Source organism: Castor canadensis, chromosome 12 (assembly GCF_047511655.1).
Source record: "Castor canadensis chromosome 12, mCasCan1.hap1v2, whole genome shotgun sequence".
Lineage (NCBI taxonomy): Eukaryota > Metazoa > Chordata > Mammalia > Rodentia > Castoridae > Castor > Castor canadensis.
In genome coordinates this window covers 68,665,957-68,687,403 of record NC_133397.1, presented here as the reverse complement: position 1 = coordinate 68,687,403, position 21,447 = coordinate 68,665,957, and positions in this window count along the sequence as shown.

Here is a 21,447-nt window from a genome sequence, read left to right as displayed (position 1 = left end):
TTTACTCAGCTAGGAAGAAAAATGAAATCTTATCATTTGCAAGTATATGGATGGAACTGGAGAACATCATCTTACACGAAGTTAGCCAGGCTCAGAAGGACAGAAATCATATGTTCTCCCTCATATTTGGACTTTAAACCTAAAACAAATGCAGTAATATTATTGGACATGGGTCACAAATTAAAGGGAGAATACATACAAAAGGAATAGGGAAAGGTAAGAAACCCAAAACTTGAAAGTGTTTGATATGCCCACTGTAAAGGAGTTAACATAGTAACGTTAAAATGACAGAGGTCACTATGGGAAGGTGACCGGGAAGTAGTGAAGAAGTCAGGCAGAGATGAATCAATTTGGTTGTAATACACATGTGCATGGAGGCAATGCTAGGAGTCTCTCTATATAGCTACCCTTATCTCAAACTAGTAAAAACGGTATATCTTTCTTATTATTTCTTATGTATTCTCTTCAACAAAATTGGAGAAGAGGGCAGAACAGGTTCTGCCTGAAAGTGAAGGTGGTTGGGAGGAGGCAGAGGTGGCGGGTGTAGAAGAGAGACATGGCCCAAGCAATGTATGCACATATGTTAAATGAATAAAATTTTAAAAAGCAATAAAAATTATGTAATCAGATTCTCAATGCCAGAGACATAATATTTAAGACAACTACAGTGAAGGCAAAAAATAAAGGGTCATAACGTTGGGGGTGTAACTACACTCATTTCACTTCAGGTAGCAAATATTCAAATTTTTATGTTCTTTCAGTTTGTTAACATCATCTTTTTTGTAGACTTTTTTTAAATTAAAAGTTTCCTTAATACTATATTGGTCAATATGTTTCAATTGTTCTTAATTTATTCTAAACTTATTTATTTATCTGGTGAGAAGGATTGAACCCAGGACCTCACACATACTGTGCATGTGCTCTACCTATGAGACACACCACAGTCCCTTTTAATTATATGCAGGATTTCTGTTCATTCACCATTAATATGTGTATTCACTCTTTTTGAAAAATAATTTTTATTATCATATACTAATTTTAGAAAAGTGTTTCATTGTGATATTTTCATACATGCATATAATGTACTTTGATCATGTTCACCTACACCTTTCCTTTCTTTTTTATCCTTTTCCTGCATAAGTTACATCCATTTTCCAGCAAATGAGATAATTTCCTTCTTGCTCATGATTGAACAAGCAATATATCCATTGGATATAAAGCCCATGTTTTCTTAATACATTCATCTGTTGATAGACTTCTCAGCTGATTTTGTAAGTTAGATGTGAAAATTTCCATGATACACAGATATCTTCATAGTAAGCTGACTTTGATTATTTAGGGTATGTATCCATAAGTGGTATGGTTGGACCATAAGGAAATTCTGTTTTTAATTTTTTGAAGAACCTCCATAGTAGCTATACTAATTTATATTCTCATGAGCGGTAGAGTAAGAATTTCTTTTTCCCTTCATCTTTGGCATGGTTGGTTGTTATATGTTTTCTTGATGATAGCCATTCTTACTTGACTATTGGAATATCAAAATTGATTTTTTTAAACTAGTATAAATTAATTGTTTGAAAAAGGTGACTTTGTGATATTTCCATACATGCATATAGTGTATTTTGATCAAATATACCCCTTTTTTGTTATCTTTAAAGCAATTTAGTGACGTTCATTATACTATTTTCATGCATCTGTATAATGTACTTTGATTGCATTTACCCTCATCACTTTATCCATTTTATTTCATACCACCCACTAGGTCTCCCTGACAATCCACCTTTTATAATCATGTAATATTATTATTGCTACTACTTTTGAGGTATACATGCTACATGAGTGCAAATGGGATATTTATCTTTCTGAGTTTGCTTTACCTTACTCAGTATGAGATCTTTCCTGTTTTCTGTATTATTTTTTTTGCAAATTATATAGTTTCATTATTCTTTATGTCTACAGAATACTCTCTCATGTATATATACTACATTTTCTTTATCTGTTCATCAATTGTTGAAAACCTAGACTGCTTTGACACTTTACCTAATGTGAAAAGTGTTTTAATAAACACAGCTATGCAGTTATTTCTTTCATATGTTGACTTACAGTCTTTCCAATATGTGCCCAAGAGTGGTATAGTAGGATCATATTGTAGCTCCATTATTAGTTATTTGAGGAAACCCCATACTGATTTCCATGATTGCTGTACTAATTTACATTGCCACCAACAGTTTATAAGGAAGATTCCTTTCCTTCCAAATTCTTGCAAGCATTTGTTGTTTGTTTCCTTGATGATAGCCAAGCTGATTTGTTTCCTTAATGATAGCCAAGCTGATTAGGGTGAGATGGAAACGCATTGTCATTTTGATTTGCATTTCCTTTTTGGCTAAACATGTTAAACATTTGCTTATGTATTTATTTGCCATTTGTACTTCTTTTGAAAACTGTCTGTTCAATTCATTTACTCAATTATTAATTGGATTTTTTTGTTCTTTTGGTATTTAATTCTTTGTCTGATGAATGGCTGGCAAATATTTTCTCTAATATTTCTCTTACTCTGTGTAGGTTGTCCCTTCATTCTAGTCATTGTTTCTTTTAATGTGCTGAAGCTTTATAATTTAATAGAATTTGCCAATTCTTTTATTTTTTTCTTTGTGGTACTGGGGTTTGAACTCAGGGTATTGCACTTTGTTAAGCAGGTGCTTTACCACTTCAGCCCCACTTCCAGCCCTTTTACTTTTTTTCCCCTTGAGATAGGGTCTGTCTTCTTGCCAAGGCCTATGTGGACTGTGATCCCCCTGTATCACACTTTCTGCCATGAGTGGGATGACAGGCATGAACAAATATGCCCAGATTTTCATCCTTTGTTTTGTTTGCGTACCTTACTGCATTTATTGATTTGCTTATATCAAACCATCCTTACCTTCCTGGAATGAAAACAATGTTATCATCATGTGTGATCTTTTTAATGTATCATTGAATTTGATTATAAAAGTTTTATTGAGAAAAATTTCATCTATATTAAGCAGAAAATTGGATTTTAATTTATTTTTTATTATGTTGTTACTCAGCTTTTGTATAAAGGCAATGCTGGTTTCATAGAATTAGTTTGATATTCTCCTTCCCTTCCCTTTTTATGGAATAGTGTGAGGATCACTGTTAGTTCTCCTTTAAAGGTTTGGTATAGAGCATAAATGAAGGAATCACTACAACAATGGACTTTTCTTCGTTGGGATAGTATTACAGATTCAATCTCTTTGACATTTCAATTTCTTTGACATTTTCAGTTTATTAGAGTATAAGATCTCTAATCTAGTGATCTTCTGGATTTCATTTTTACTTGTCTCCTTTTTTCAACTCTAATTTTATTAGTTTGGGTCTTCTCCCTTTTTCTTTTGGCTAGTGTGACTAAGGATTTTAAATCTTATCTTTTCAAAGGACTAATCTCTTTGTTTCATTAAAACTTGTCATCATTCATTTATTCAGCATTTCATTAATTTCTGCCTTGACCACTGTGCTTTCTATCTACTGACATTGAGTCAACTTTGTTCTTGTTTTCACAAGAACTTGAGATGTAACATTAGGTTATTTAAGATGTCTCTGTTTAATAGAGGCATTCATAGGCATAAACAGCTTTCTGCTTTGTACTGACTATAGGTTCTGGTAAGTTGTGTTTTCATTTTCATTTAGTTTTAGTAACTTTTATTTTTCTTCATTTTTTTTAATGATCCACTGATTATTCAAAGTATATTGTTCAGTCTCCATGTATTTGTAAATTTTCTGCAGTTTCTCTTGCTGCTGATTTTTTGTTTTATTCCATTGAGATCCGACAAGACAGAGGATGTTATATCAGAAATTTTTTATTAGTTATGACTGAATGTGCTGATTCATTTACAACTGAGTCTTTTTTTGCAAACATTTTTATTAGCATATATTCATTGTACAAGGGTGAATTCATTGTGACTATTTGAGTAAGTTATGTTGTTTCAGTTTCATACACATAAACATAATACATGGATCACATTCACTTTCCTTCACTTCACTCTCTTCTTTTACCCTCCCCCATCCCACTGACACCTTACCCTGAATAGGACCTGTTTTACCTTCCTGTCCTTCATTTAAAAAAGTGCTTATTCATTTTTCAAGCGAGATTAGCCATAGGATCTCACTCATGCATGTATTGTACTTTGTTTACCCCCTTTACAACTGAGTCTTTTATTTGACTTATTGAGCTTTTCAAATCTAGAATTTCAATTTTGTTTTTGTGATCCTGGGGTTTGCTCAGGGTCTTATACTTCCAAGGTACTGTACTTGTACTGAGCCACTCCACTGCCTTTTTTGTGTGGGTTATTTTTTAGATAGGGTCTCTCTTTATGCCCTGGCCAGCTTGGATTGTTATCATCCTATTCATGCTTCCCTATGTAGCTAGGATGATAGGTGCACATCACTGTCATTGGTTCAGATAGTGTCTCAATAACTTTTGCCCTGATTATTGCCTCCTGAGTAGCTAGTATGCAGGTTTGAATCTTTGCACCTAACCACTTGAGCCACCATGCCCAGTATGAATTTTTCTTAATTTCTATATCTTTACTGAATTCCTTGCTCATATCCTGCATTGTATTTCTTATTTAATTCAACTCCTTATCTATCTTGTCTTTGAATTCATTCTGTTATTTGTATGTGTCCTGTTTAATTTCATTGATCATTCTTATAATCATTCTTTTGAATTCTTTGAGATTATATTCACTTCAATATCACTAGAGTCTATTATTGTGAAGTTGTCTTTTGGAGAAGTCATGTGGACTTATTTTTAAATATTCCTTATGTTTCTACCTTGGCATTTGTGCATCTAAAGTCAAGTCATTGTTTGAAAATCCTAATCACCTTCCACTTTCAGTTGAAGTATTCTTAATGTTTCTGCACAATTGTATTATAAAAGTGTCAAAGTGTAGTTTCCTATCACTTGATGCAATGTATAGCCCAGCGATGCAACATATAGCCCAGTAACCAAACCTTCCCCCTTGAGCTCAGGGCACTGGGACCAATCCCTCATACCACTCAGAGAAAGGAAACCCTAGCTGTAATTTCTTATAGTTCCTAGTGTACGACTTGGTGCTTTATGTGGGCTTAGGTGAGATGTGGTCAAAGGTTAATCATCCACTTCAAAGCTGCTTTAACTTTAGAAGCTTCCCTTTTTTGTGTCTTTGGAGTTGCTGTTGGCTGCATGGATCTTTGCTGTTTGTAAGCCAGGCAGATTTATATGTACTCCATAAGCCCTCCATTTTGTTCCTCACAGGAACCACAAGTGTCCCAGGCTCTGGTTTTCCTGCAATGTGTCAAAGAGAGGACAGGCGGAAAGGACCACTGAGTTGTGCTTTGGCCTGGGAGAATTTTGGTAATCAGGCACTCTCCCTTCAGTCTCATTGTCCCAGGCTCCAACCAGCAGTTAGCCATCCCTGGAAAGGGTATTGGGAAATATCCCATGTTCAGATACACAGGACATGAGCTGAGAGTTCTCAGTCCTGCCTGGCTGCAAATACACACAGAAGGGGGGCAGCTCCTAAGCACTCCATACCCCGGCTTAATGCTCTGTTTTTGTAGTGATCCTGTTGCAAGGGGCCTCACTGTTTGCAGATAAGGCAGAGCCACCAATCATCCTGTATTTCACTGGCTGACTTTCCTACTGCTTGCATGTCTTAGCAGATCCAAATTAGATCTTCTCACTGTCCATAACCTCCATTGTGGGTTATTTCCCACCCAGACATTGTGGCAGTGTGTTGTTAAACTACTTGAGCCATGACTTTCTATTCTTTCAAGTCCCCGGAGTGGTTCATTCTGGACCCCCTCTCAGGAAGGTGTCTTGTTATCTCTTGGAGATATGGTGAGTGACAAAATATGGTTTCCTCCAAAGTTTGCCTGCCACAAAAGAGCAGTCCCTATCATACCACGTTCCTGCCCTTAATTTAAGGTTTGTGAGAAGTGTGGGCTTATTCTGTGCCTAGAATTTCAAGTTTGTTACCAGGGATGCCTTGCTCACCTTGTGGTTGTTGTTTCAACTTTCTCTTCCCACCATGGGAGGAGGTGCTCCAGACAATATTTTACTTTTCTCTGTTTTCTTTCTATTTCTCCATGCTTTTCAGCTGTCTTAACACCCATTTTATGATTCCTAATGCACATCCTCTGTTTCTTCATATAATAGCCTATTTTTTGTTACACTGGCTCTTCTTTTTCATGCCATCACACAGATGAAGATTTTAGCCCACCATCTTGTCTGATAGTCCTCCTCGATGCTGTCATTTAAAGGGGTTTTCTATTTCTCTCAATTATTCTACATTTATTCATCAGGTATGGTGAATATTTCTTAGACATTGTTTAAAATTGTTTGCCTTCCCCATGTTCAAGATTGATTGTCTTTTTTCCTCGTATTTAATGTTGTCATCCAAATGTGCAGTTCATTTTTTTGCATGATGTAAAGTATGAGAAGAACTTATTTTTCCATGTAGAAATCCAGTTGACATAACATCATTTATTAGGTAGCTCATCACTTAATAAATTTGCAATTGTTTATCCTTGATCAGTATCACATTGCACTAAATAATGCAGCTTTATTCTAATTCATGATATTTCACACTGTAAGTTTTTCAATATCCTTAAGATTTTTTTTTCATAAACAGGTATTAATTTGACAAAATCTTCCTGTCTGCATTCATTTAATTATAACATCTACTGTTACAAATAGTTTATAGTATAGAATTTAGTATTATTATATAATATTTCCTTTGTTCTGAATTTGGAAAGTTATATCGGTTACTTTTTATGATTTTCTAAGGTGTTTGTTTTGGTTGACATATAATGTTTCTACTTATTTTTGAGACTCAATGTCATGTTTTGTTTCATGTGTTTATATTGAATAATGAGCAACTGAGGGTGCTGAGTGTATCCACCACTGGAAACTTTTATTATATCTTTATGATGAGTTTATTCAAAAATCATTTCTTCTAAGTATTTTGAGATACAAAATTTTATTTTAGTCATATCCACCCTGTTTTGTCATAGAACACTAAAGCTTACTCCTCCCATCTCACTATAACATTACATCCACTGACTGACCTCTCCCCAAACTTTGGTAACCATATTTTACTTTCAAAGACAATGAGATAAATTGTTTAGATTCCCCCTATGTATGAGATCATATGTTTGTTGCTCAGTGTATGACTTTCCTACTTTCTGTGAATGAACATGTACTACAGATTCATTCATGTTATTGCAAATAACAGAATTTTGTGCTTTTTAAAAATGTTTAAATAGTATCCTCTCCCTCTAACATTTTCTGTCAATTCATTCATCATATCCAAGACCTTATGACTAGTAGATTACTTATAAATGTTAAATTACCCTGTATTTTTAAAGAAATCCAACTTTGTTGTGGTAGATTTTACATTTTAAATATTTTTATTTGCTGACATTTAATTCGCATTTTGCATTTGTGGATGACAGAAATTGCTTACATTTTTCCTTTTAATGTTCTTGCAAAGTTTTGAAGTTTGTTTACTTTATCATGGTTTTGTTTACTTCACTAAAAATTTGGAAAATATTCCTTTTTCAATTTTTTGGAAAGCATAGATAAAATTGATATTATTTCTTCCTTAAGTATTTGAGAAAATTCACCAATTAAGTTCAATTAATTTAAAGATTTCTTTAAAAAATATTTTTTTCTGCTATGATTTTAATATTAGCAAATTATACTTTATTTTTAATTAATTTCTCTGGTTGTCAATATATTAGTCTTCTAAAAACCCAAATTCCTTTATTATACATTTAATTTCTATTATATTATTTTTACTCATTTTATTTGAAAAGTGAATTTTTAGCCTTTTTGTTATTCAGTTAAAGGTAGTGTGTTTTCTTCTCCCTATAATTTTATTAAGATTTCCCATTACTGCTTTTTCAGTAGTTTTTCTATGACTTATCTTGTGATTACAAAAAATTTATTCTACTTGAATGTTAATCATTCTTAGTTTCTTTCTTCAACATGACAATCTAGTTGTTTTACTTTAAAATATGTCTGTCTCATTCATTTTTCTCTTATGAGATTTCTAATATGTTTGTATTTTTATTATTACTAATGTCTTACTGGGGGTACATTATGACATTTATAAATGTTCTTACAATATATCATAGGTGAATTCACTTCCTCCATTATTCTCCTGTCTCCCATCCTCCCATTCCTAGAGTAGTTTTAACAAGTCTCATTTTCCATTTATATATATGTGTACATAATATTTCCACCATATTCACCTTTCTATACCCCTTTTTTATATCTTATCACCTCCCACTGGTACCAAACCCCAGGCAGGACCTGTTTTACTTCCTAGTCTTTGTGTTTGAAAAAAAAAAAAGACATTTGTATTTGTATAAGACAGCTCTATAGGGAATTTCCTTGTGACATTTCTATGTATATATGTATTTTAACTTGAATTGTTTCATGTACTCTATTTTTCTTCTTTCTACTTAGGTCCCCTTTTTATCGTGATTTCAACAGTGTTAAGAATACTATATTCATTCTGTACAGAAAGTCTGTCACCCATATCCACCTTCTTGACTTCCTTCTTTTACCCTCCCTCTCCCAATCTCCCCTTAGCATAACTTGTTTTTCATAATATTGCTTATATTTGTATTTGTGTACTCTCAAACATGAGAGAAAACATGCAACCTTTGTCTTTCTGAGTCTGGTTTACATCACTTAACCAGATACATTCCTGTTGCATCCATTCAGCTGCAAATAACAAAATTTCATTCTTGTTTATGGCTATACAATTCCAGTGTACATAAATACCACATTTTTAAAAACCATTCATCAGTGGTGGGGCATCTTTGCTGTTTCCATAGCTTAGCTATTGTGAACAATACTGCAATAAACCTGGTGCCTTTATTGTAACTTGACTTATATTCCTTTGGATATATCCCTAGCAGTGGTATTGCTGGATCATATGGCAACTCTAGTTTCAGTTTTTTGAGGAATCTCCATACTGGGGTTCATAGTGGTTGTACTAATTTTCATTTCCACCAGCAGAGTATGAGGGTTCCTTTTTCTTGACATCCTCACCAACATTTGTTGTTTGTGTTCTTAATGGTAACCATTCAAGAGGAATGAGGTGGAATCATAACCTGGTTTTCATTTGCGTTTCCTTTATGGCCAGGAATGTTGAACATTTCTTCATGAGTTTTTTGATCATTTGGAATTTTTCCTTTGAAAAAGGTTTGTTAAGTTCATTTTCTGATTTCTTCATTTGGTCATTGAGTTTGGTTGGGAGTTTCATTTTTTGAGTTTCCTGCATATTCTTGTTATTAATCCCTTGTCCAATATATAACTGGAAAAGATTTTCTCCCATTCTCTGTGCTGCCTCTTCAATATGGTGACCATTTCTTTGGTTGTGCAGAACCTCTCTAATTTCATGTAGTCCCATTTGTCTACTTTAGTTGCTGAGCAATGTTAGTTTATTTAGGAAATCATTGCCTATATCTATTAATTACAATTAAGTAATTAATTAATTCCTTGATTTTTCTTGCACTAGCTTCAGAGTTTCTGGTCTCATATTTAGTTCCTTAATCTACTTTGAGTTGATACTTGTTCAGGGTGAAAGACATAGGTTTAGTTTCAGTTTTCTGACAGATATCCATTTTTCATAGTAACATTTGTTGAAGAGTCTGTTATTCTCCATCACGTTATTGGTGTCTTTGTCAAAACTCAGGTGGGCATAGCTGCATGGATTCATATCTGGGTCTTCTGTTCTACTGGCCTTCATATCTGTTTTTCAGTGAGTTTCATGCTATATTTATTGCAATAGCTTTGTAATATAGCTTGAAGTTGGGTATTGTGGTAGCTCCAGCGTTGTTCTTTTTGCTCAGTATTGTCTTGGCTTTATGTGGTCTTTGGTGTTTCTAAATGAAATTTAGGGTTGATTTTCAATCTCTCTGATGAATGTCATTGGAATTCTAATGGTAATTGCATTGAACATGTAGATTGCTTTTGGTAATATAGTCTTTTTCACAATATTAATTCTGTCAGTCTATGAGAATGGGAGATATTTCCATTCTCTGTAATCTTCTTATTTTTTTATTCAATGTTTTATAGACTATATTGTAGAGTTCTTTCACTTCTTTTGTTAAATTTATTGCTAGGTATTTTTTGAGGCTATTGAAAATGGAATTGTTTTCCTATATTCTTTCTTAGTTTGTTCATTGTTGGTGTATAGAAAGATGACTGTTTTTTTTTTTTAATTGATATTGTATCTTGCTACTTTGCTAAAAGTATTTCTGACATCTATGCATGTTTGGTGGAGTTTTTTGGATCTTTTAGGTATAAGATCATGTCATCTGTAAATAGGGATAGTTTGACTTCTTCTTTTCTATTTGTATTCCTTTTATTTTTTCTCTCTGTCTTATTACTCTAGCTAGGAATTCCATTTAGTATCATGTTAGGTACAGGATTATCATATATAGCTTTGTAATGTTGAGGTTGTGTGTTTGTGTGTGTGTTTGTGGGTGTGTCTTATTCTTTCTTCTTTTTCTTTTATTTCACTCAAATTTTTCTCATTTGTCAGTTTGGATATGTCCAACAGCCTTATCTTTCACTTTACTAAAACTTTCCTCAGGAATGTCAAGTTAACTAATAAAAATATATACCGAGTTTTAAAATTTAGGATTGTATTGTGGTTTGTAGAGTTTTTATTTGATAATTTTCAAGATTAATTCCAGTTTATTTTATTTATTTCAGTTTAATTTATTTAGTAAAATACTTAATCTCAGCTGTTTTTCTTGAGTTTATTTACCATTTCATTTGAAGCAAGTCAATATGTTATACACAATTTCCATCACTACTGGCATCATCCTTTGACATGCTAATATATAATGTATCTGCCATTGCTCTGATGATGTGTTTGAGTAATCCATTATTGTAGGACATCGCCTGGAGTCAGGACACTTTGTACTGGATATTTTGAGTAATTAATTATAAATGTTGAAAGGGAGTTGAAGTACAGAAGGTAAAAATAATTTAATGGATTACTAAGTATGTGAGAGTTGAGCTTCACCTTCCTATTTTCTAATTTATGAAATCATGATTTGTTGAAGTGGAGATATACCTAGTGAAAAAATATTATAGTAATAGTAGAGATAAATTATATTTATGGGCCTTATATCTTACTGAAGTGATTAAAGCATGTTAATTGCAGGTTTTGTAGTTCTGCAAATCATTTGGAACTGAGTGTATAATTGAGTGTGGATAAATATGACTCAGTCATTAAAATTAGAAAAGTAGCACTGACCTTAAACTGAGACATAGATATAAAGCCATGTGTGATTTAATCATACAGGTCTACAGTGTGTAAAACAGTGACAGCAACAAAAATCTGCTTCTCCTTACAGCTACAGATGAAGGTATTGACTAATTTTATTAAACTTCATTTAAAAGAAGACCAAACTTTTCATCATATGATTAAGCACAGAGAATGGTTCTAGTAGGTATAACAATGACTTTCAATTTATGTTAAAGGAACTGTCATTAGACCCATATTAGAAGCAGGTTCTATCCTAATATGTATGTTGAGGAGCATTTCATGAGCAGTCTTCTCTTCACCATTTTCCCTTTCTAGGTAATGCCTCTATTTAATCTTATATTAAATATAGATATATGTTCTCTGTTTTTACAATGCAATGTAATGTAAACAAAATTCTTATGCAAGTAACAACAGACATAGGAATTTGAAATGAAAAACAAAGTCTTAGTCTGATGTATTTATCAGATGTTGGCTTCAATAATACAATAGATATACAACCTGGTTATTATTGTATATGCATATTTTATCTCAATAGTCTGGTAGCTCTGATCACCTTCCATCAAATGTGTTTTGTTTCCATGCCATCAATTTTTTTCTTGAGAAAAGATTTTGTGATGTAGCTCAAGATGGCCTTGAACTCATGATCCTTTTGCATTCACCTTCCACATGGTGGAATTACAGGCATGTGTCACCATACCTGTCTTGCCTTTGACATTCTTAATATTTACCTACATAATTTCCATATATTGCTAGTTTAGGAAATAGTAAATTGGCTTGGAATGACATACCCAAACATCCAGAACTTTTTTTAATTTATCAATATACAAGTTAATTGATCTAGGGGAATTATATTATATTATTATTTAAGAAAAGCAGGAAAGATGACTAGTATTTGTTTCTCCATTTCATACAAATGAGAATATATTATGTTGATGTGATTTTTTAAAATTCTTATTTATTTGGTGATCCTCAAATACTTTTTAAATATTTGACACTACTAGATTTTTCCTAGAGTACTGGATTTGAGAAAAAATGAGAAAATTAAATTTAAGTGTAATTTGTTGTCTGTAATTTTAGCATATTATCAGAGAAGCTTAAGTTAGCTTACTATTGTTGTTTTTGCTTTTTGTTTGTTTGTTTTCTTGTGAAAAGAATGAGAAAAAATATATGGACTGTAAAAAGTTATTTAGTCTTCTTACAAAAGTTACTATCATTTTAAGGAAAAAATAATGAATCGTTCTTTTTATCATCTACTTTAAAATGCCAACTAAAAAGGCCTATTTTCTACTTGGGTACACATAAAGTTTGTATATACATAGTTTTTTCATGATAGTATTCATGATGGGTATCAGATTTTGGCTACATAACCACTCTTTTTAGTCTGGAATGGCTATTCATCTTTCCTCAATTTGTTGAAATAGTGAGCAAGTATAATAGGCCATTCATCAGTGCATTGTGGAATATCAATTTAAAATGCAAATACAAGCAAAATTAATGCACTTACAGAATCATCATTATGCACTTTGTGTTTTACAATTTGTACATGCATATATATTTTTCTGTTACCAGAACTGTAGAAAGATTATACAAAGCTTCTTCAATGTTTTAATTATATTTCTTGACAATGACAAACATTCTACCAACACTCTATACTTTTGATATTCTGATAAAAAAGGAATTTCTCAAATGAAAACTATGGTTGTACTAACTTTCCATGTCCTTCTCTGTCACTATTTTCAACATAAGTAGTTAGCTAATAGAGGCCAATACCATGGTAGAGGAAGAGTAAATAATAAGGTCTTGGTCATTCTTGTTCCTTAGAGGGGGCACTGCCTTCTTTCTGTGTTAGAAGAAAGTTCAGGTTCAAATACAAAGCATGTTTAACTGTTATGTCACCATCTCTACTCACTCATTGGTAGATGTACTGGGTTTACCTTTTATCTGCTTTAAGTCTTGCTAAATTCCCACACATGGTTCCACTGGAATTCTGTGCTCATTGAGCATCACAAATCCTGTATGAGAATAGAGGTGAGTGAGTAAGATACAGTAGACATGTATATATATCTCTTATGTTGACATGAGTACTTCACTATCTCATGGACTTCACTTATGAAATAAGTTCAGAATAAAATTATAAAGAATTTTAAGATGTCACTAATAGAGCATTAAATCAGTAGAGGGACTTTTTGGAGTACATAGTCCTGTGTGTTGCACAGGTCATAGGCCTATGAGGTGGCTCTTCTTATACATTTATACTATTAATCAAAATCTTTCTTTGAATACATGGATTATAAACAATTCAATATTTTTTCAATTTCCAAATGGATATGCCTGAGGGACTTCATTTAACATGGTTCAAATCTTTCACCAAATTATTTGCTCTCTCTCTTACACAGCCCAGTGACAAGCACTATCATCACTTTAGTTGTTGGAGCTAGAAACCTGGATCTGGAAAACATTATTGATTAGCTTCTCCTTCTTCTTCACCAGCTACACCTAATATTTGTCAGGTCCTCTCCATCATCCCTCTCAACTATTTCCAAATCTGAAAATCTTATCCACTAAGCTCCTGCAATGAGACAGCTGGCCATTAATATTTGAGTAATGGAATTCCTTCTTCTGTGTTTTTCCTCTCTAGTTCTTTTTCATACTGAGCAAGATACATATCTAGAAATAGTATCATGCCATTCTTCTCCTTAAAATGGCACAATGCCTTTCCATTGGTTTTAGGGAAACATTTGAACTTCTTCAGGTGACTTCCAAGGCCATTCTGATTCATGCTAACTTTGTCTACCATTACTTGCTGTTGTTTCTCACTCACATTCTCAATTGTAGCTTCCCATACTAATTTTTATTTCTAGAAATAAAATAAAAATTCTAGAAATAAAATAGAAATTTTTATTTCTCTCTCACTCCATTCATCCTTCCATCTCTCCCTTCCATCTTCCTTTGTGCAAGTATGTACTAAACATAAGCTGACTTTTACTTACATGTATTTCTGTCAACCTCCCTTAACTTTTGACTTCTCTCTGCCTGTTCCAGACTGTGTATTTTTTATGTTTATTTATTTTTGAGAGGGTTTTGCTATGTAGCTGATGTTGGCCTCAAACTCATAGTCCTCCTGCCTCAGCATTCTGAGTACTGGACTTACAGGTATATGCCACCACACCCAGACGGACTGTATATTCTTTAAAGACACCTTCCTTTAATATGCAGGTCTAGTAAACTGCTGCAGTCCAACTTACTTGTCACCTCACACCATGTATCTTGTATTGTCCTTCTCTTTTAGTTTTGAAGCACAGGAGTACATTTACCTATGAAGGGCATGCTTAGTCTACTGTGTACAGTATTGATTTTCCAACACCTAACACAGACTCTGATATAACACATTTTCAATAAAATTTTGTTTTGTTTTTGAGATAGGTTATCTTTTGGTTGCTAATGTTGGCATCAAACTCACTATCCTCTTACTTCACTCTATTGAATAGCTAAGACTACAGGCAAGTACCACCATACTTGGTATCACTACACCTAGCTTCAAAAAGTTTTGTAAATTAATTATTATATTTGATGTACTTCCAGTTTAAATAGGTTATCTAGATGTACTACTTTAAAAAATACAATCTGTATAATTTAAAAGTAGAACAATTGTACCAGTTTCCAATCTATGTATATGTATCTATGTATATGTATCAGTCTCTAAATCATTTATTTTCTTATATGTAATAGATATGGATTATGTTTATATTATGGATTATATACTCTGTATTATATAATATAAAATATTTATACTATATATATAATCTGTATAACCTATATTATCTATAATATAGATCATAAATTTAAAGTTTTTTCAATATACATTATTCTTATATTCTTTTAATTTTTTAATCAAGTGATTTTAATGTTTTTCTTATAAAGTAAGGGACACATTTGATTTACCAATACATTATTCTTTCTTTTAAAAGACACTGGAAATAACATTTTCGAAAATTGCATTAACAATTTACTTCTACATATTATCGAAAGAAAAGAGCATAAAAATTTTAAGGATGTAAAATGTGTAAATTGGCAGTCAGCTTTAATAATAGAATAATAAAAACTTTTAGCTAAAATCTTTATATTTTTGAAGAATAGAAGTTCTATAACTGTTCCAAGTTTGATTTCCATTCAAGCCTGCCATTTTTTTTGTAAAGTAAAAAATTCCAAAATAATAAGTTTTATAAAGTATAATCAGAGTTGGCAGAATACACATTTGTAAAGTTAAAAAGAGAACTTTTCAAAGAGATTTATGATTTTTAACTTAATTTAAACCTTTAAAATTTATTTCTCTAGTCAAAGAAAAATAACTTATTTAAGAGTAAGCATATGTTTACAATAATTTATTTCATTCTCATTTCCTGGACTTTCAAATTATACAGAATTTTATTTATTATTCAATTTATATTTATATCAAATACACTTCTAGATTTTTAAGTTTGAAAGCTCATTGTCCCAATCCTATTAACAACTTAAATTTTGACATATAAAATTGACATAATTTCATCAGCTTAAAAATTGTAATTTTCCATGTGAAATATTATCTAAAAATTTCATATATATTATTTAATAGTGCTTAATATACATTTATGTTTTCTTTGAGAGGCCGAATATTCACTCTGATTTTATTAAAACAAAAGGATGGCAAATGGCCATTCAACATGTAATTTTGTTTGTGACTAATCATCAAGGCCCTATTGAGTAAATAACAGGCATATGCTTAATTAAAAACTAGGCAAAAAGCTGAAGTTCTTTCTTATGTTTCTCATCTTAACTGTTTTTTGGCAGTACCTGGGTTTGAACTCAGGGCTTCCCACTTGCTATGAGGTGCTCACAATTTGAGTTACTTCTCCAGCCCTTTGTAGTCTGCTTCTTTTGGAGAGAAGGCCTTGCTTTTTGCCCAGGCTTCCTATTTTTATACTTCCCACCATCGCTGGGATCACAGGTGCATAACCACCACATGAAAATTTTTCCTTTGGGATGGAATCTTGCAAACTTTTTCTTGGGCTGTCCTGGGACTTGTGATCCTCCCTGACCTCAGCCTCCCAAGCAGCTGGAATTATAGGTATGAACCTCTGGTGTCAGCTTGTTTTTGATCTTATCTCATTTTCACTCCACTCAACAGCTCTTCCTTCATTTTGGCTTAGAAGGGAAGGTTGTTTGATTTGTCATTGTCTGTGTCCACAGGCACATTCATATATCTCTTTGTATTTTAGTAAGGCTTGCAGTCACTTTCCCCACACAAATGGAGAGGGCAAAAGTCTTTATATTTATAATAAACAACTGTATTATGTGCACTTACCTTTTTAATAGAGTTAACACTATTTCCTGAATCCCATGTTTAGCCTCATTGTCTACCAATTTCTGTTCCTTTATTCATAAAGTCTTTGAGTTTCCATTTTTTATTTCCCACATCTTGTCTTCATTCCACATTCACTCCTACTACCATTGTAGGCAATTTACAGTTTAGAAGGTAATAACTTAATTGCACATTCCCTTTGATATTTCAGTTCTAAAGACATATCACCCTTATCCATAGCTTTTCCATGGACCATTTCTTTACCGAGAATTTTAATGAAGTTGAACTATTAAATCATAGCATATCATGCTATTCACATTCTTTTTATCTTTCTAGCTCTTAACAAGCTTCCCAATCACTGCCTCCTACTTTAGTTACTAGATAATTAGATACTGTAGTTATATACTATTTAATATACATTTTATCAGATCTGATATAGACATATATATAATATGTCTTTAATTACCTTATAATTCCTTTCTGATAGCATAGGATCTCTTCAATTTCCTGTTCTGAGTACATAAATCACAATCTTAAACTGCTCATAACTTCCTTGGTTTTCCCCAAGCATAAGTACAGAGCAAAACATTAAATCACTCATCTGTCTTTCCTTTGAATGCTATCCTGTCCCATCATATGATTTTGTCCATTAGCTATAGTTTTTTCTTATGTTTTCCATCTGTCACTACTCATTCTGTTTCCTCAACATTGATCTAATAAAAATTCTTCCTTGATCTATTCACTCATTGGATAAAAGTTAAATTGTGTGTGTACTAGCTATCAGATATTATTACAGGTGTTTGAGATGTACTAGTGAAAACATCAGACATCCTTTCCCATACGAAGTTATATTGTAGTACTATCTTGGGACTCCCTATGGTTATTACTCTTGTGCATTGCCTATTACTGTGTGACAAACTGCCACATTTAGGAATTTAAAACAGCATATATTTTCTGCACATATGAAAACTAGAGGGGTGTGACTTGAGTCCTCTAAGGGAAAAATTCAAGAATTGAGTGGACTGGGCACTTACCTGAAGGTTTTGTGGAATCATTTGCCTTCATCATCATTGAATCGTTTTCTGAGTTTAGTTCCTTGCCTGCAGTACTGAACTCACATATTCTTGTCAGCTCTCATCCAGGGACTATTGTAGCTTCTATAGACTATTGGAGTTGCTGTATCCCCCAACAACTTAAAAAATTCTATCTCCAACAGGGGATAGAATTCCCTCATGATTTGGTTCTCTATTTTCCAGCTACTGGCCAGAGAAAGCATTCTACTCTTAAGGGCTCACATGGTCAAGCCATCGAAATATCATCTCTAGTTTAAGGCTAGCTTTTCTACAGGAAATAAGCATGAGAATAGACTAACATCTCATATATTCATAGGTTCTGGGAATTAAGAAATGGACCATTCATGAGTTCAGGAGAGAGCAGTTTTAGAATTCTACCTTTTCACTTAGTCTTTTTGATAAATTTCCTTTCTTTTATGATCAAGCTTTTTATTGCTGTAACAAACACATAATATGAGATGTCCATCTTAATAATCATTTAAGTACATAATATAGTTTCTTAAGTGTAAGCACAATATAGTGTAATGTTTCTTCAGAACTTTGTCATTCTGGCAATCACCATTCTACTTTGTGCTTTAATTAATCTGGCTGTTTAGAAACCTCATGTACATGGAATTGTGTGGTATTTGCCCTTGGTTGACTAGCACATTGCTTTATATTGCTCTTAGATAAATGGAACAGTGTAATTTTGGGTTGTATGGTAAATCCCAGCTTGGTTTTATAAAAAAAATTGAGAGTGTTTATGTGATTCCTTATTGCCATCAGTAATAATGAGTAATTCATTTCCCCCTGTATCCTTGTCAATATTTGGTGTTAATATTTTTACTTTTATTTTAGTTATGCTGTTGGATGATATTGATATTCCATTTTTTGTTGTTATTTGCATTTCTATAATTATATCAAACATCTTTTCATGTCTAATGTCATATATTTATATTTACTTGCCGCTGTTTTTCTTTTTCCCATTTTTATATTAAATTGTGTTTTTTAATTCTTTTTTAATTGTTTATTCATTTATTCATATGTGCATACATTGCTTGGGCCATCTCTCCCTTCTGCCCCCAACCCCTCCCTCTCCTCCTCCACCCGCTCACTTCCAGGCAGAATCTGTTCTACCCTCTTCTCCAATTCTGTTGAAGAGAAACATAAGAGATAATAAGAAAGACATAGCATTTTTGCTAGCTTGAGATAAAGATGCTATACAGAGAGATTCCTAGCTTTGTTTCCATGCACATGTGTATTACAACCCAAACTGGATCATCTCTACCAAACCTCTTTACTACTTCCCAGACACCTTCCCATAGATTGTGATTTTAGTGTCAAATTTTAAAAGTTTTTTACATATTCTGGATTTCAGTGTTTTGGGCATAGGCTTTTTTTTTTCTTATCTCTGTTTTCTTTGTCTTTTTTGTTTGTTTGTTTTATTATTCATATGTGCACACAACACTTGGGTCATTTCTCCCCTCTGTTCCCACCCCCTCCCTTACCACCCACTGCACCTCCTCCCTCTCCCCCCCACCCCCTCAATACCAGGCAGAAACTATTTTGCCCTTATCTCTAATTTTGTTGAAGAGAAAGTATACGCAATAATAGAAAAGAACAAGGGTTTTTGCTAGTTGAGATAGCTATAGAGGGAGTTGACACACATTAATTTCCTGTGCGTGTGTATTACCTTCTAGGTTAATTCTTTTTGATCTAACCTTTTCTCTAGTTCCTGGTCCCCTTTTCCTATTGGCCTCAGTTGCTTTTAAGGTATCTGCTTTAGTTTCTCTACATTAAGGGCAACAAATGCTAGCTAATTTTTTAGGTGTCTTACCTATCCTCACCCCTCCCTTGTGTGCTCCTGTTTTTATCATGTGTTCAAAATCCAATCCCCTTGTTGTGTTTGCCCTTGATCTAAAATCCACATATGAGGGAGAACATATGATTTTTGGTCTTTTGGGCCAGGCTAATCTCACTCAGAATGATGTTCTCCAATTCCATCCATTTACCAACGAATAATAACATTTCGTTCTTCTTCATGGCTGCATAAAATTCCATTGTGTATAGATACCACATTTTCTTAATAAATTCGTCAGTGGTGGGGCATCTTTACTGTTTCCATAACTCGGCTATTGTGAATAGTGCTGCAATAAACATGGGTGTGCAGGTGCCTGTGGAATAACCTGTGTCACAGTCTTTTGGGTATATCCCCAAGAGTGGTATTGCTGGATCAAATGGTAGATCAATGTTTAGCTTTTTAAGTAGCCTCCAAATTTTTTTCCAGAGTGGTTATACTGGTTTACATTCCCACCAACAGTGTAAGAGGGTTCCTTTTTCCCTGCATCCTCGCTAACACTTGTTGTTGGTGGTGTTGCTAATGATGGCTATTCTAACAGGGGTGAGGTGGAATCTTAGTGTGGTTTTAATTTGCATTTCCTTTATTGCTAGAGATGGTGAGCATTTTTTCATGTGTTTTTTGGCCATTTGAATTTCTTCTTTTGAGAAAGTTCTGTTTAGTTCACTTGCCCATTTCTTTATTGGTTCATTAGTTTTGGGAGAATTTAGTTTTTTTAAGTTCCCTATATATTTCAGTTATCCGTCCTTTGTCTGACATGTAGCTGGCAAATATTTTCTCCCAGTCTGTGAGTGTTCTCTTCAGTTTAGAGACCATTTCTTTTGATGAACAGAAGCTGTTTAGCTTTATGAGGTCCCATTTATCTATGCTATCTCTTAGTTGCTGTGCTGCTGTGGTTTTGTTGAGAAAGTTCTTACCTATATCTACTAATTCCAGAGTATTTCCTACTCTTTCCTGTACCAACTTTAGAGTATGGGGTCTGATATTAAGATCCTTGATCCATTTTGAGTTAATATTGGTATGATATACATGGATCTAGCTTCAGTTTTTTGCAAACTGCTAACCAGTTTTCCCAGCAGTTTTTGTTGAAGCGGCTGCTGTTTCTCCATCGTATGTTTTTAGCTCCTTTGTCAAAGACAAGTTGGTTATAGTTGTCTGGCTTCATATCTGGGTCCTCTATTCTGTTCCACTGGTCTTCATGTCTGTTTTTGTGCCAGTACCATGCTGTTTTTGTTGTTTTTGCTTGGTAATATAGTTTAAAGTCAGGTATCATGATACCTCCAGCATTGTTCTTTTGACTGAGTATTGCCTTGGCTATTCGTGGCCTCTTGTGTTTCCATATAAATTTAACAGTCGATTTTTCAATCTCTTTAATGAATGCCAGTGGAATTTTCATGGGAATTGCATCAACATGTAGATTATTTTTGGAAGTATAGACATTTTTACTATATTGATTCTACCAATCCATGAGCATGGGAGATCTCTCCACTTTCTATAGTCTTCCTCAATCTCTTTCTTCAGAAGTTTATAGTTTTCATTGTAGAGGTCATTCCCATCTTTTGTTAGGTTTACACCTAGGTATTTGATTTTTTTTGAGGCTATTGTAAATGGAATTGTTTTCATACATTCTTTTTCAGTTTGCTCATTGTTAGTATATAGAAATGCTAATGATTTTTCTATGTTGATTTTATATCCTGCTACCTTGCTGTAGCTATTGATGATGTCTAGAATTTTCTGAGTGGAGTGTTTTTGGTCTTTAAGGTATAGGATCATGTCATCTGCAAATAGGGATATTTTGACAGTTTCTTTACCTATTTGTATTCCTTTTATTCCTTCTTCTTGCCTAATTACTCTGGCTAGGAT